Here is a 14,284-nt window from a genome sequence, read left to right as displayed (position 1 = left end):
TTCTTATATTAGGTCCATCTAATAGCTTTAGCAAGTACAAATGTAATAAATTTCATAATATAAAACACAAACAATTGTGAGACAACGTATCTAAAATAAATGAAAGCAACGTTCAATGATGATTTAGAAGCACACATGACGTTTTAATTGGAGGTATAATCAGATAAATTGTCATAGCAGAGGAAGACAGCCTTTGTTTTTCATCACAATAATTACATAACTCAATATATAATTTTAATGTCTCCCACTCTTCCACACGTCCAATTCTTTATCAATATTAGAATGAATGCATGAACTAAAAAAAAAGGAACATTTGAGAAGACAAAGAGATATAGTTGAGACTTTTCAATTATTGAATTCTATTAATTAATAGTTATAAGGTTTCAATGGTCAGGTTTCTAATATTTGTTAGCCATTAAAACTGAATTCTTTAGTTTCATCTATATTCACTTGATAATTTGGGAGTGGACATGTGTCAAGCCTTTACACAAATACTTGGCATATTTTTTGAGCATTATTAATGAAATGCATAGTGTAATTGTATTCTCTTTTTCTTTTTCACAATTGCAACCTATTATTTTTTAATAAGATTTTATATTTGTTTCAAATATTTTATTAATATACAAATTATTTTTTACAATGTAAATTTTTTCTCTTTTTTTTCGCAATTGCAACCTGTTTATTTTTAATAAGAATTTATATTTGTTTTAGATATTTTTTTAATATAAAAATTATTTTTTTTAGATTTTAATGAAATGAACAATGTAATTTTTTATTTTTTATTTTTTTACAATTGCAACCTATTATTTTTTAATAATAATTTATATTTGTTTTAGATTTTTTTTTAATATACAAATTATTTTTTACAGTGTAATTTTTTCTTTCTCTTTTTTTTTCAAAATTGTAGTCTTTTATTTTTTTAATAAGAATTTATATTTTTTTTAGATATTTTTTTAATATACAAATTATTATTTTTTAAATTTTTTATAAAAATAATTTAACAATCTCATCACTAACCATAGTGTATGGGAGAAGTTGAAAATGGTGTGGCAATAAGTATAAGATAAGTCAAAAAGGCTTGTGGGTTGGTAGAAGTCAATAAAAGCTGAGATTTTTTTAAATTAAAAAATTAAGATTGAGATATTAGAACTCTCAAAAGATTTTTGGGTTGGAAATTTCATTTTCCTTATAATATATAAATAGATTTTAATTATTATTATATTTTCAAACCACAAATCCAAAATTCAATTTCCAATGCATGAGAAAATGAATAAATACAAAAAAAGAAACAGAAAATTGAAGTAGAGAAATTGTGGAATATTTTCCCCCTTAGAACACTCCACTTGGAAGGGTTTGGCTTTTATCCGGTCTGTGATCGGATTAGAGGATATTGTTGGGATTGTGGGGCTCTACAGTGGGTTCCATTTTGATAATTTGAACCGTTCAATGTGTAGAACTCGTTGAGTACTATATACTTATAAAAAATTCACGTTGATCGGATATCGATAATTACGTGAACAAATCAATTTTATATAAAAAAAAAATAAACGGTGAAAAAATAAACAATTGACAGAAATCTGATCCGATGAAATAACTATCGATATCCGATCAACGTGTTTTTTTTCCAAGCATATAGTAATCGATGAGTGCTATACATTGAAAATTTCAAATTATTGAAAAGAGACCTGTGATAGGCCCTCACGGACCCAACAACACCCTTCAATCTAATCACAGACTGAAGGGAAGCCAATTCTCACTTGAAAATAGACCATTTAAGCATTTCCCAAAAAAAAAAAGGAAAAAATAAAAATATCAAAGATCCCAAAAGTTTTACCAAAATTTCTACCAATTTTGATAGAACTTTTAATATTTCTAACCTTACCTAAAAAAAACAAAAACAAAAACAAAAACAAAACAAAACAAAAAAAAGTGGGGCTCACATGCATATATGCCAGCTATACATACATATATGATATATATATATATATCAACAATGATTTAGACCATTAAAAAATATATTACTAATAGCACTAATGTATTAGGAATGACAAAAAAAAAAAAACAAGGCATAAAAAGTTGACGAAACCCACTGCCACATCATTAATACTTCCTCTAGTATTCCCTTTTTAATGCTTCCAAACATTTTTCATATATATATATATATATATATATCCTCTCCTCCATAACACAAAACAAAACTTCCCCCTTCACTAGAAATGGAAAAATGGAAAAACTTCCAAAAATTTTCTCTCTCCTCTCTCTCACTTTCTTTCTCTATCTCAGTCTTTCTTCTCCCTCTATCTCCGCCGCTTCGTCTACAATCTTAGACACCACTTTTCACTTTCTCTCTTTAAAATTCTCATTTTGATCACCCCCTTCCAAAAATCACTACCATCACTTTCTTTCTCCTCTCTTGAGAAAATGGCAAAACCTCATCTGGGTTCCATGTTTTTCTCTCTCTTCTCCCTCCTCTCTTTCCTCGTCTCGGTTCAGTCTCAGTCCAGCTCAACCGACGCTTCAGTAATGCAGGACCTGAAAACCAGACTCAACCCACCGAGTTCACCCGGCTAGACCGACTCAAACCCCTGCAATTGGCAACACGTAGCTTGCTCCAGCGACGACCGAGTCACCCGGATCCAAATCGGGCATCAAAACCTCCAAGGCTCTCTCCCTCCCTCAATCAACGATCTCACTGCCTTACTGAGATTCGAGGTCATGTCCAACCAACCTCACTGGTTCGCTCCAATTACCTCGAGGGTGAGCTTCTGGCTAGCTTTTTGGGTTCTCCGATTCAGTCTCTATGGCTAAATTGGCAGATGAGTAGTTCTAAGCTCAATGTCTCAATTGCTGTGATTTAGAACATGACTCAATTAACCGAAGTTTGGTTACAATCCAATTCCTTTTCAGGTCCTTTACCAGACCTTTCGGGGCTTACCATGTTGCAGAACTTCAGTATGATAGACAGTGCGATTACGGGTCTGGTACCGGATTCTTTTGTGAATCTTCCATCGCTTATGGTTGTGAATTTGACCAACAATCAATTGCAAGGTCCAACCCCGAAATTTCCCCCTTCTGTTGGGGTTAATACAATTCCTGGAACAAATAGCTTCTGCTTATCTGGTCCTGGAGTTCCGTGCGATCCCCGAGTAAATACATTGCTTTTGACTGCGCAATCTATTGGTTACCCGACTATTTTTGTGGTGAATTGGAGAGGTAATGATCCCTGTGCAGCGTGGTTGGGGATCAGTTGTAGGGAAGGAAACATTATTGTTGTTAATTTTCAGAAAATGGGTCTTACGGGTACGATTTCTCCGAATTTCTCTTCGATTACTTCGTTGCAGATACTGATTCTTGCTAATAATAATTTGATGGATACTATCCCGAATGAGCTTACAACTTTGCCTAATCTTAAACAATTAGATGTTTCCAACAATCGGCTTTATGGGAAAATATTAGGGAAAATATATATTCCTCACAAGTAAATTAATCAATGGGAATAAAAATTAATGTGGAAAAATTAAATCAGAAACAACACAAGAATTTTACGTGATTCCCTCAATGTGAGGTACATCCACGGGATCGAAATTCAATTTCACTATAATCAAACAGTTTCCGAACAATTACAAATGAGACACGAATGGTCTCACAAAATCAACCTTAGGTGAATTTCAAATAATCACAAATAAACAAGCGGAAAGATCTCACCAAATAGATGAACAAAAATTTTCGAAACAAATTGTATAAGACCCAAAATAATGCCCAAATCAGCATCACCAAATCATCCAAAAAAATGCACACTAACAGTGTTTCAAAAAATCGAAAAACGAAGCAAAGAAGCAGCCGAATTAATTCCACTTTTCACTCACTCAAAATTTGATTCCACCGAATTGATGTGTGTGTAGCAGTCGTTCTACATGTGCTTCGGGAAACAAGAAAGACCATATATATATTGTTGAATCTTGACTTGTTTTATCAAAACTCTAATGGTTACCAAATTGAATTAGACTTTCATAAGTTAGATATAATATATTAAAAATATATTATACCTAAACCAAACCAAATTAAAATTCTTTTGACAAATCAATTGGGTCCTATACTCCAATAAGAAGATATACCCCAACAATTCTCCCCCTATCAACTATGGAGACATCAATCATACCCGTCAAAGTTTGACATTTTAAATGTTTGTCCCTCGACAAAGTCTTAGTCAACATATCCGAAATATTATCATCTGTGTGGACCTTTTCAAGTTGCAACAATTTCAAATCTAACACATCACGAATCCAATGGTACCTTACATCAATGTGTTTCAATCTCGAATGAAAAGTAGAATTTTTACTCAAGTGAATAGCGCTTTGACTATCACAATAAAGAACATATCTTTCTTGCTTCAAACCCAACTCTTGCAAAAATTTCTTCAACCATAACTCTTCTTTGCAAGCTTCTGTAATGGCAATAAATTCAGTTTCTGTAGTTGAGAGAGCAATACATTTTTGTAATTTAGATTGCCATGCCACAGCTCCCCCTGCAAATGTCATAAAATACCCGAACTAAATTTTCTAGAATCAACATCACCGGTCATGTGAGAATCTGTGAACCCATTGAACATCAGCTTACCATCCCCAAAGCACAAACACGCCTTTGAAGTCCCTCGAAGATATCTTAGAATCCATTTTACCGCTGCCAAATGTTCTTTACCCGGATTAGAGAGAAAACGACTCACCACACCAACGGCGTGAGCAATATCCGGCCTTGTACAAACCATGACGTACATTAAAGAACCAACTATTGAAGCATAAGGAATTTTCTGCATCTCTTCCTTGTCTTTCTCACTTGTAGGACATTAATTCGAACTAAGCTTGAAGTGACCCGCAAGTGGACAACCAACCGACTTTGCTTTATCCATGTTGAACCTCTCAAGAACTTTCTCAATGTAACTTTCTTGAGATAACCAAATCAGCCCTTCTTTGCGATCACGAACAATTTTCATACTAAGTATTTGCTTTGCCAGTCCCAAATCTTTCATAGCAAAAGACTTGCTCAACTCCAATTTCAACCTGTTAATCATGGTAGAATCTTGACCTACAATTAACATGTCATCAACATAAAGCAAAAGAATAATAAATTTGTCATCCGAAAATTTTTTCACAAACACACAATGGCCCAAAGTGGTTTTAGAAAAATCATTATTCATCATGGAAGAGTCAAATTTTTTGTACCATTGTTGCAGAGCTTGCTTGAGGCCATACAAACTTTTCTTCAATTTGCAAACAAATTTCTCTTTCCCTTTTTCTACAAAACCTTCTGGTTGCTCCATGTAAATTTCTTCTTCAAGATCACCATGAAGAAATGCGGTCTTCACATCAAGTTGTTCAACTTCAAGGTTCATACTTACAGCCATGCCAAGTACAACCCGAATAGAAGACATCTTCATGACCAGCAAGAAAATCTCATCAAAGTCAATGCCTTTCTTTTGCCCAAAACCTTTCACAACAAGACGTGCTTTATACCTCAGATTCTTGCTACCATTCTTCAATTTGAAAACCCACTTATTTTTCAGAATTTTCCTTCCTTTTGGTAACTTCACTAAATCATAAGTATCATTTTCAAGTAAGGAATTCATCTCCTCTTCCATGGCCTTTTTCCAATCATCTTTCTTTGCATACTCAATTGCTTCCTGGTAGCTCTCGAGCTCCCCTTGATCGAAAATCAACACAAATTCATTGGGAGAATACTTTCTTGAAAGTTGTCAGTCCCTTGTAGATTTCCTTAACTCAAGTTGTGGTTGTGGTTCTTGAGTTGGATGCCCTTCCTCAATTTCATTAGGATTGGCATCATCCTCCACATCTTCAATATGTGGCTGCATATCTCCCCTATTTTCATCATCAACTAAAGATGAAGGAGATTGATCCATGTCAATGAGATCACTAGTTTTTTGTTCCGGTTGATCACCTTTGCCGAAGTCTTCAATTGTTTGGTTTTCAAGAAACACAACATCATAGCTTTGAATAACTTTCTTGTCGACCGAATCTCATAATCTATAACCAAACTCATCATGACCATAGCCAAGAAAAATGCATTGTCTTGACTTGCTATCAAGCTTGGACCTCTTATCATTTGGAATGTAAACAAAAGATCGGCAACCAAACACTCTCAAGTGCTCATAAGACACATCTTTTCCAGTCCAAACACTTTTAGGAACATCACCATTCAAAGGATAGGAAGAAGACAAATTGATCACGTCAACCGTTGTCCTCATTACCTCACCCCAAAAGGATCTTGGTAATTTAGCTTGTGAAAGCAAACACCTTGTTCTTTCCACAATAGTGTGGTTCATCCTCTCAGCAACGCCATTTTGTTGAGGAGTCTTCTTAACTGTCTTTTGGTGCCGAATACCTTGGCTGCGACAATACTCATCAATTGGCCCAATGTATTCACTACCATTGTCTGATCGGATGCACTTCAATTGCTGCCCTGTTTCTCTTTCAACCATGGCCTGAAAATGCTTAAATACTTCTAGAACTTGATCTTTAGTTTTTAGTATAAAAGTCCAAACTTTCCTTGAATAATCATCAATGAAAGTAACAAAATAAAGTGCACCACTATGTGTTCTAACTTTCAAAGGACCACAAACATCCGAATGAATCAACTACAAAGCATTTTCTTTTCTAGACGCAACATTTTTATGAAAAGAAACTCTATGTTGTTTACTCGCCAAACAATGAACACAAGTTTTAAGATGTGTACCTTTCAAACCGGGTAGAAGCTCTTTCTTGAACAAAACTTGTAGCCCTTTTTTCACTCATGTGCCGAAGCCACTTGTACCACAATTCGGTAGAAGTATCATCTTCAAGTGCATTGACAACACCTTTACAAATTTTTCCTTGCATCAAATAAAGTGTATGAGTCTGCTTGCACTTAGCCACCACCAAAGAATCCTTTGTGAGCTTCCATATTCCATCACCAAATTTGTTGTTGAACGCTTCATCATCTAGCTTCCCAGTAGAGATCAAATTGAGGCAAATGTCGGGAACATGCCTCACATCTTTAAGCAACAACTTGCAGCCCAAATTTGTTTCCAAGCAAACATCACCCATACCAATAATCTTGGATAAACCTTCATTACCCATTCGAACAGAACCATAATTTCCTTTGATGTAGGTAGTGAAAAAATCAACTCGATAAGTCACATGAAAAGAAGAACCGGAATCAATCACCCAATTTCTCTCTTGGCCCACAAAATTGATACAATCATCTTCACAAATGACCATGAGATCATCGGTAGTAACTGCCGTTGTGTCTTCTTGCTTCTTATCTACACTTTTATCACGCCTTTTCTCCTTGTTTTTAAGCTTTCGGCATTCTCGCTTCATGTGCCCTTTCTCATGGCAATAATAGCACTCAATGTCTTTCTTTGAAAAAGAACCATTTTTTTATTTGTCATGATTTTGATCACGACCATGAGGAGTCTTACTCCTCCCCCTTGTTTTGTTTCGGCCTCTCACAACAAATGCTTCTGAATGAGAGGAACCTGCTAATTTTCTTCTAATTTCTTCATTCAACAAGCTACTAGTGACTTGGCTCATTGTGACAACTCCATCGAGTGCCGAATTACTAACTGTCATAACCGAAGTCTCTCAACTTTCGGGGCAAAGAACTAAGTAGCATCAAAGCCTGCAACTCATCATCAAAAATAATTTTTATAGAAGCAAGTTGGTTAATAATACTCTTTATTTCATTCAAATGTTTCGGAATGGGGCAGCCATGTTTATATTTTAAATTAATCAACTTACGAAATATAAAGGCTTTATTTGTGGCTGATTTTCTATCATAAAGACTTTCTAATTTTTTTCATAAATCATGTGCTGAAGTTTCAAAAGCAACATGATGAAACACGCTATCATCAATCCATTGACGGATAACACCAACGGCCTTTCGATTAAGTCTCTTCCATTCATCATCTTTCATATCATCAGGTTTGCCACTATCACCCACAATAGGCCCATACAAATCTTTACAAAATAATAGGTCCTTCATTTTAGTTTTTCAAGTTACCCAATTGCTTCCATTGAAGCTAGACATACGACCCACATTGCCCTCCATTGATTTACACAAATAAATAAACCCAAATAAACAGTAAGATTTGATACCAGTTGTTAGGAAAAATATATGATTCCCCACAAGTAAATCAATCAATGGGAATAAAAACTAATGCGAAAAAATTAAATCAAAAGCAACGCAAGAATTTTACGTGGGTCCCTCAATGTGAGGTACGTCCACAGAATTGAAATCCGATTCCACTATCAACCAAACAATTTTCGAACGATTACAAACAAGACACGAATGGTCTCACAAAATTACCCTTAGGTGAATTCCAAATAATTACAAATAAACAAGAGGAAAGATCTCACCAAATAGATGAACAAAAGTCTTCGAAACAAAATTGTAGAAGACCCAAAATAATGCCCAAATCAGCATCACCAAATCATCCAAAATATGCACACTAACAGTGTTTCAAAAAATTGAAAAACGAAGCAAAGAAGCAACCAAATTAATTCCACTTTTCACTCACCCAAAATTTGATTCCACTGAATTGATGTGTGTAGCAGCCGTTCTATATGTCCTTCAAGAACAACAAAGACCATATATATATATATATATATATATTGTTGAATCTTGACTTGTTTTTATCAAAACTCTAATTGTTACCAAATTGAATTAGACTTCCACAAGTTAGATATAATATATTAGAAATATATTATACCTAAACTAAACCAAACCAAACCAAATTAAAAAAATTTAACAAATCAATTGGGTCTCATACTCCAATAAGGAGATATACCCCAACAGAAAATTCCATTGTTTAAGAGTAATGTGCTTGTGAAAACTGATGGCAATCCTGATATTGGGAAGGATAGTGGTGGCAATAAGTCTTCGACTGGTGTGGTTGTTGGTTCGGTGATTGGTGGTGTTTGTGTGGTTCACTTTTGGGGTCGGATTGTTCTGTGTTTCCAGGGCTAAACAAAAGCATTATGGTAGGGTGCAGAGTGAAACATTTAGTCATGGAAGTAATGGACCTAGTGACATTCATGTTATTGAATCTGGAAGCATGGTGATCTCGATTCAAGTTTTGAAGAGCATGACTAACAATTTTAGCGAAGAGAATATATTGGGAAGAGGTGGATTCGAAACTCTTTACAAAGGGGAGTTGCACGATGGGACTAAAATTGCGGTTAAGAGGATAGAGTCGGGAGTGGTAACTAAGAAAGGTTTGGATGAGTTCAAGTCTGAGATAGATGTGCTTACGAAGGTCCGACATCGGCATTTGGTTAATCTTCTTGGATATTGCTTGGATGGAAACGAGAGGCTAATAGTTTATTAGTACATGCATCAAGGGACTCTTAGTAGGTTCTTGTTTAACTGGAAGAAGAAAGGGTTGAAACCCCTTGAGTGATCTAAGAGGCTGACCATTGCTGTTGATGTGGCCAGAGTAGTAGATTTTGGACTTGTTCGTCTTGCACAAGATGGAAACTCTTCAGTTTTAACTAGACCAGCAGGAACTTTTGGATATTTTGCACCAGAATATGCAGGTACTCTTTTATAAACTAAAAATTATACACATTGAATTTTGATACAAAAACTCAATCTGAATTATTCAACATATTTTTAAAATTCTGTGCCCAAGTAATAGCACCTTCTTTTGAAAATGAGAGAACCACCACAATGTCCAACATTTTTTTTTTATAGAAATTTTTGTATTGAAGTATTTGTTTATCGCAACCATTTTCAGTTGTTCTCTATAAGCTTTTGAAAGGAAAAAGGAAAAAAAAAAAAGAAGAAAAAAGTATGTTATGCCTGAAACAAAACAACCATCAAGGTGGTTCTTAAATTAAAAAATGACGTTCACAAATAATTTTTTGGACAAATCATAATAGTAGTTCTTGTATTTTGATCCTTCCATCATTTGGTCCTTATAATTTCAATTGGCTTGATTTTGATCTTGAATTTATGATTTTGTTTCTATTTGGTCTAATTAATTACAACTCTTAGCATTTTTTTTTTTTTATGAAAAATACATATATGTGGCATGTTTCATATTTTTAGAGTAAAATTATAAATTTATTAAATTCAATGAGTTAAATTTAAGTAATTTAGTGATTATTTTCTGTCAAAATCACTACGGCATTATCAATTGGATGAAATTGATACAAAATTTAAAATTAAGAGTCAAAATTGAGTCAATTGAAAGTGGAAGGAATAAAATGACACAAGAAATAAAATATAAGGATCACTGGTATAATTTGTCATAATTATTTTTTATATATTTTATGTTAGAACTGCATTTTTCAGAAAGGGTCCAGCTTGTCTATTGTTGTCCAGTCCGGTCCATGGGCCTATTTTTAGGTCTCATTTCGATAATCTGAGCTGTTAATGTGTAAAACTTGTCGAGTACAAAATCTCTGTAAAAAATCACATTGATCGGATATTGATAGCTATTTGATCGAACCCAATTTCTGTCAACCGTTTATTTTTTCACCGTTTATTTTTTTTATACAAATCTGATACGATCAAATAGTTATGGATATCCGATCAACGTGATTTTTTATAAGGATATAGTACTTGACGAGTTCTATACATTTCACGGTTTGAATTATTGAAACGGAATTCAAAAATAAACTCATAAAACAAATTAAACGGTTCAATCTTGATCTTAAACCTAAGGCAGTTGGACTCTTTCAAAAAATTAGCTAACAAGTCACGAGTTTCCACATAGTTGAACTAATTAAAATGCTTTTACTTTTCCATTCTACAAAACTAATTATCCAAGAAAATAGCCTTTATGTGTTTTAGAAATAATAGGATTGACTATCACATTCAATGTTTACTCTTGAAACCAACTTTAGAAAATTTAGAGACAATGATTTAAGGGAAACATATGGTACTCACCTTTTAAAAGATGTGTATTATATATATATATATATATATATATTGTATAATTAAAATATAAAATATCATACTTTTATACTTTTTGAATCATAACTAGAAATATTTTTTTTATCATAACTAAACACAATATGAGACATAATTACATATCTCATGAGTTATAACTGAAATAATATCATAATTAAAAAATAAAATGACATAATTAAGAGTGCTTATGGTACACCCTACGTTACATAGACTCAGGTGCAAGTGTCGGGTGCGGGAGTGGATGTGTATCTAGGAATTGGATACTTCAAAATTAAAAATTAAGGGTACGTGGATATAGATCCAAATTTGAATACTGATACGGGAATACATTAAATAGTTATTTTTAAAATATATTTATTATTTATTAGCTTATGTATTATTTTTATTGATAATAAGTTTGGCATGATTGAAAAAAGACAAAAAGTCAAAAAGTCACTATCCTATTTAAGTCACATCATCTTATTTAAGTCACATCACCTCTCTAACACATCACTTCAAACCCAACCCAAACCCAACCCATATTTCATAAAAAGTCAAAAAGTGCACTTATTTAGTCTTCCCAAACTAGGCCTTATTTATATAATTTTTTTATTTTTAATTGATATATATATATATATATTATAAATTAAAAAAATATAACAAATAAAGAATAACAAATTATGTTAAAATAAATAATAAATAAAAAATGGATGATTTGTTTTATAGATTTTATTAGAATCTTACGATTCGTGATTCGATTCGCGATTTTCGCAAAATTGATACAAACTTATGAGTGAATCTATTTTGGAAGTGAATCTATTTTGGAAGTGAATCTTTAGTGAATCGCATGATTCACAATCGATTTACGATTCGATTCACATTTTACAATTCATGCAATTTTTGAAATTATTGTGTCTGACATATTTTTGACTATTTTTTTTCCCATCTTTTTAGTGAAAATGGCATAATACAACTTTTAATAGCGTTTAATACCAACATAACTAACATATATATGCATGATTTGTTATTATTTTAATGAATATGGAGTTTTTAATAGGATTCAATCATATTCAGTGTGACACCCCGATATTTACACCACGATATGCTACCAACCCAATATATGAACAATAAGCACAGGTATACAATTCAATAATTAGGATCTGTCACAATAAGCACGGATCTATCACATTCTCAACACACACAACACATTTCAAAGTAACCCATTTTAATTAACTCAACACACTTGGCCCCAAAGCCATGAAGACACGATGCAATACAATGCAAATGGGTTGCCAATATCATAATTTGCCTAAGGTTCAAATCATTACTACAAAAATAATTAACATAAAACATAAGCAAGGCAATCTCAACAATTTCCATAATCATCTCATCTAGCAACATCAATTCCAAATTCTCCATTGTGCCAACATCATGTGAATATCAACTCAAAACGACTCAAGTTCCACTTAGAAACATTTCTTAAGTAAGTTATTTCATTTCCAATAAACTTCCAAACTAAGGTTCCAAAATAATTTAATCTACAACTTCTATCCCCACACTAGTTTCATCAAATTATTAGGATTTACCCATTTCATAGTTTTCATATATTCCAATACCATATTAATGTCAATTTTAACATAAAACTATCAATTAGTCCAAAATCCCTTTTTACTCAATATTTCAAACCTAGGGTTTTAAAGAAAATTAGGAGTTTTCCTCTTTTCTTAGTTAAATCCTCAAATCATCAATTACTATTTATGAATATGCTAAAAACATTCAACACCCTTTGAAAATTTGAGTGAAAACCCCATTTGTAAATAAACAACTAGCCATTAATGTTTTCTAATCCATAATCAACTCAAAATCCCAAAATGTCACCAAAATCACTTTGAATCATAAATATTTAAGCTAAGAGAACTCCCTACCTCAAGATTGGATGCAAAGAAGCTAGATCAAAAGCGTCCTTTCGAAAATCCAAAATCTAATCGGTTGAAAATGTTGATCTTCACTTGTTCTTCATCTTTGATGCAAGATCCATGGTGGATTGTTGGTAAGGATGGATGAAATCAAAGTTTTGGGGGCTAGGTTTTCGGACATGGAGGAGGAGAGAAGAAGAGAGAATGAAAAAGTAAGGTTTTTGGGCTAAAAAGTCGCTTTATAATGTCTGTTGTCTGTTAGTGACCAGGTCACTCGAGCGAAGGAAGCTTGGCTCGAGCAAGGAAAAGAAGCTCTCAGATTTCTGAAAAACGCACTTTTCGCTCGAGCGAATAAAGTCTCGCTCGAGCGAGCATGCTTCTAACACAGAAATTCAAAATTAGAACAAGCATAACTCTCTCGTTCGGACTCCGTTTTAGGTGGTTCTTGTGTCCAAATCGAAGCCCCGGAAACAAGTTTTCTAATGGTTCCAGCCTCACATCCAAATTCAAAGTATGGAAAAAAAAAAAGGGCAAAAGAGTGAAGGCTGGTCAAAAACAAAAATTCAAACTTGGGGCTTTTGATCTAATCTTGGCTAAATATCTTGTTAAGGCTTCAATCAAGGTTCCAAACATCATCCAATAGTCCTCAATTATAATATTTAAAGTTCATTTGCCAACCCATCAATACCAAGAGTCTGACAACCAGACAAGTTTTAAGGTGACGAACACCAATTTACACCAATCCGATAAGTATTAGAATCCGAGCCACTACATTCAGTCAGACCCAACATATTTTTAACTTTTCTTCTCATTTTTTTCCTCTTAAAAATTATAATATATCTTCTAAAGATATTTAAGATTAAAGTTACACTATAAATTATCTATTGCTATTCTATTAAATTGAATATAATTGAATATTACATGTGTGATGTTAGTTATACATTTTAAAATGTTTTTGGTTTTAAAATAAAAGATTCTAAATAATTTTTTCTTATTATTTGCTCACTTTTACTTAAAAAAATATGTATGCTTATTATCCAAATATTAATATCACTGTTAATTATTATTACTTTGGAAATTGATAATTTGTCTATTTGGTTATTTTCATTATTAAGAATGATTTATAAGAAATATCTATAAAATAAAATAATAAATAAATAAATAAAAAGAAGGTAACATGGTGATCTTACATAGGAATCTTTGTTAACTTCTTACCTATTAAACTATGTGATTATTATTCAAAATAACATTTTCATTTATTTAAGTCTAAATATTTCATATTCATAAGATATATTTAACATTAAGTGTGTAGATATATGTTTTTAAGTAATTTACAAAAAGTGATCGAATCTTTACAATTCACGATTCGATTCGATTCGCGATTCTTTACAAGGCCATGTCGATTAACGATATAAATC

General features: G+C 32.8%; 1 pseudogene; it reads left to right on the top strand.

Moving 5' to 3' along the window:
• Positions 1-14,284, top strand: part of LOC114255832 (uncharacterized) — a 40,318-nt pseudogene that overhangs the window by 14,004 nt on the left and 12,030 nt on the right.

Source organism: Camellia sinensis, chromosome 11 (genome assembly GCF_055761805.1).
Source record: "Camellia sinensis isolate YWXY chromosome 11, ASM5576180v1, whole genome shotgun sequence".
NCBI classification, from domain to species: Eukaryota; Viridiplantae; Streptophyta; class Magnoliopsida; order Ericales; family Theaceae; genus Camellia; species Camellia sinensis.
The sequence above is the reverse complement of the archived record's forward strand: the minus strand, read 5'-3'. Positions and strand labels throughout refer to the sequence as shown.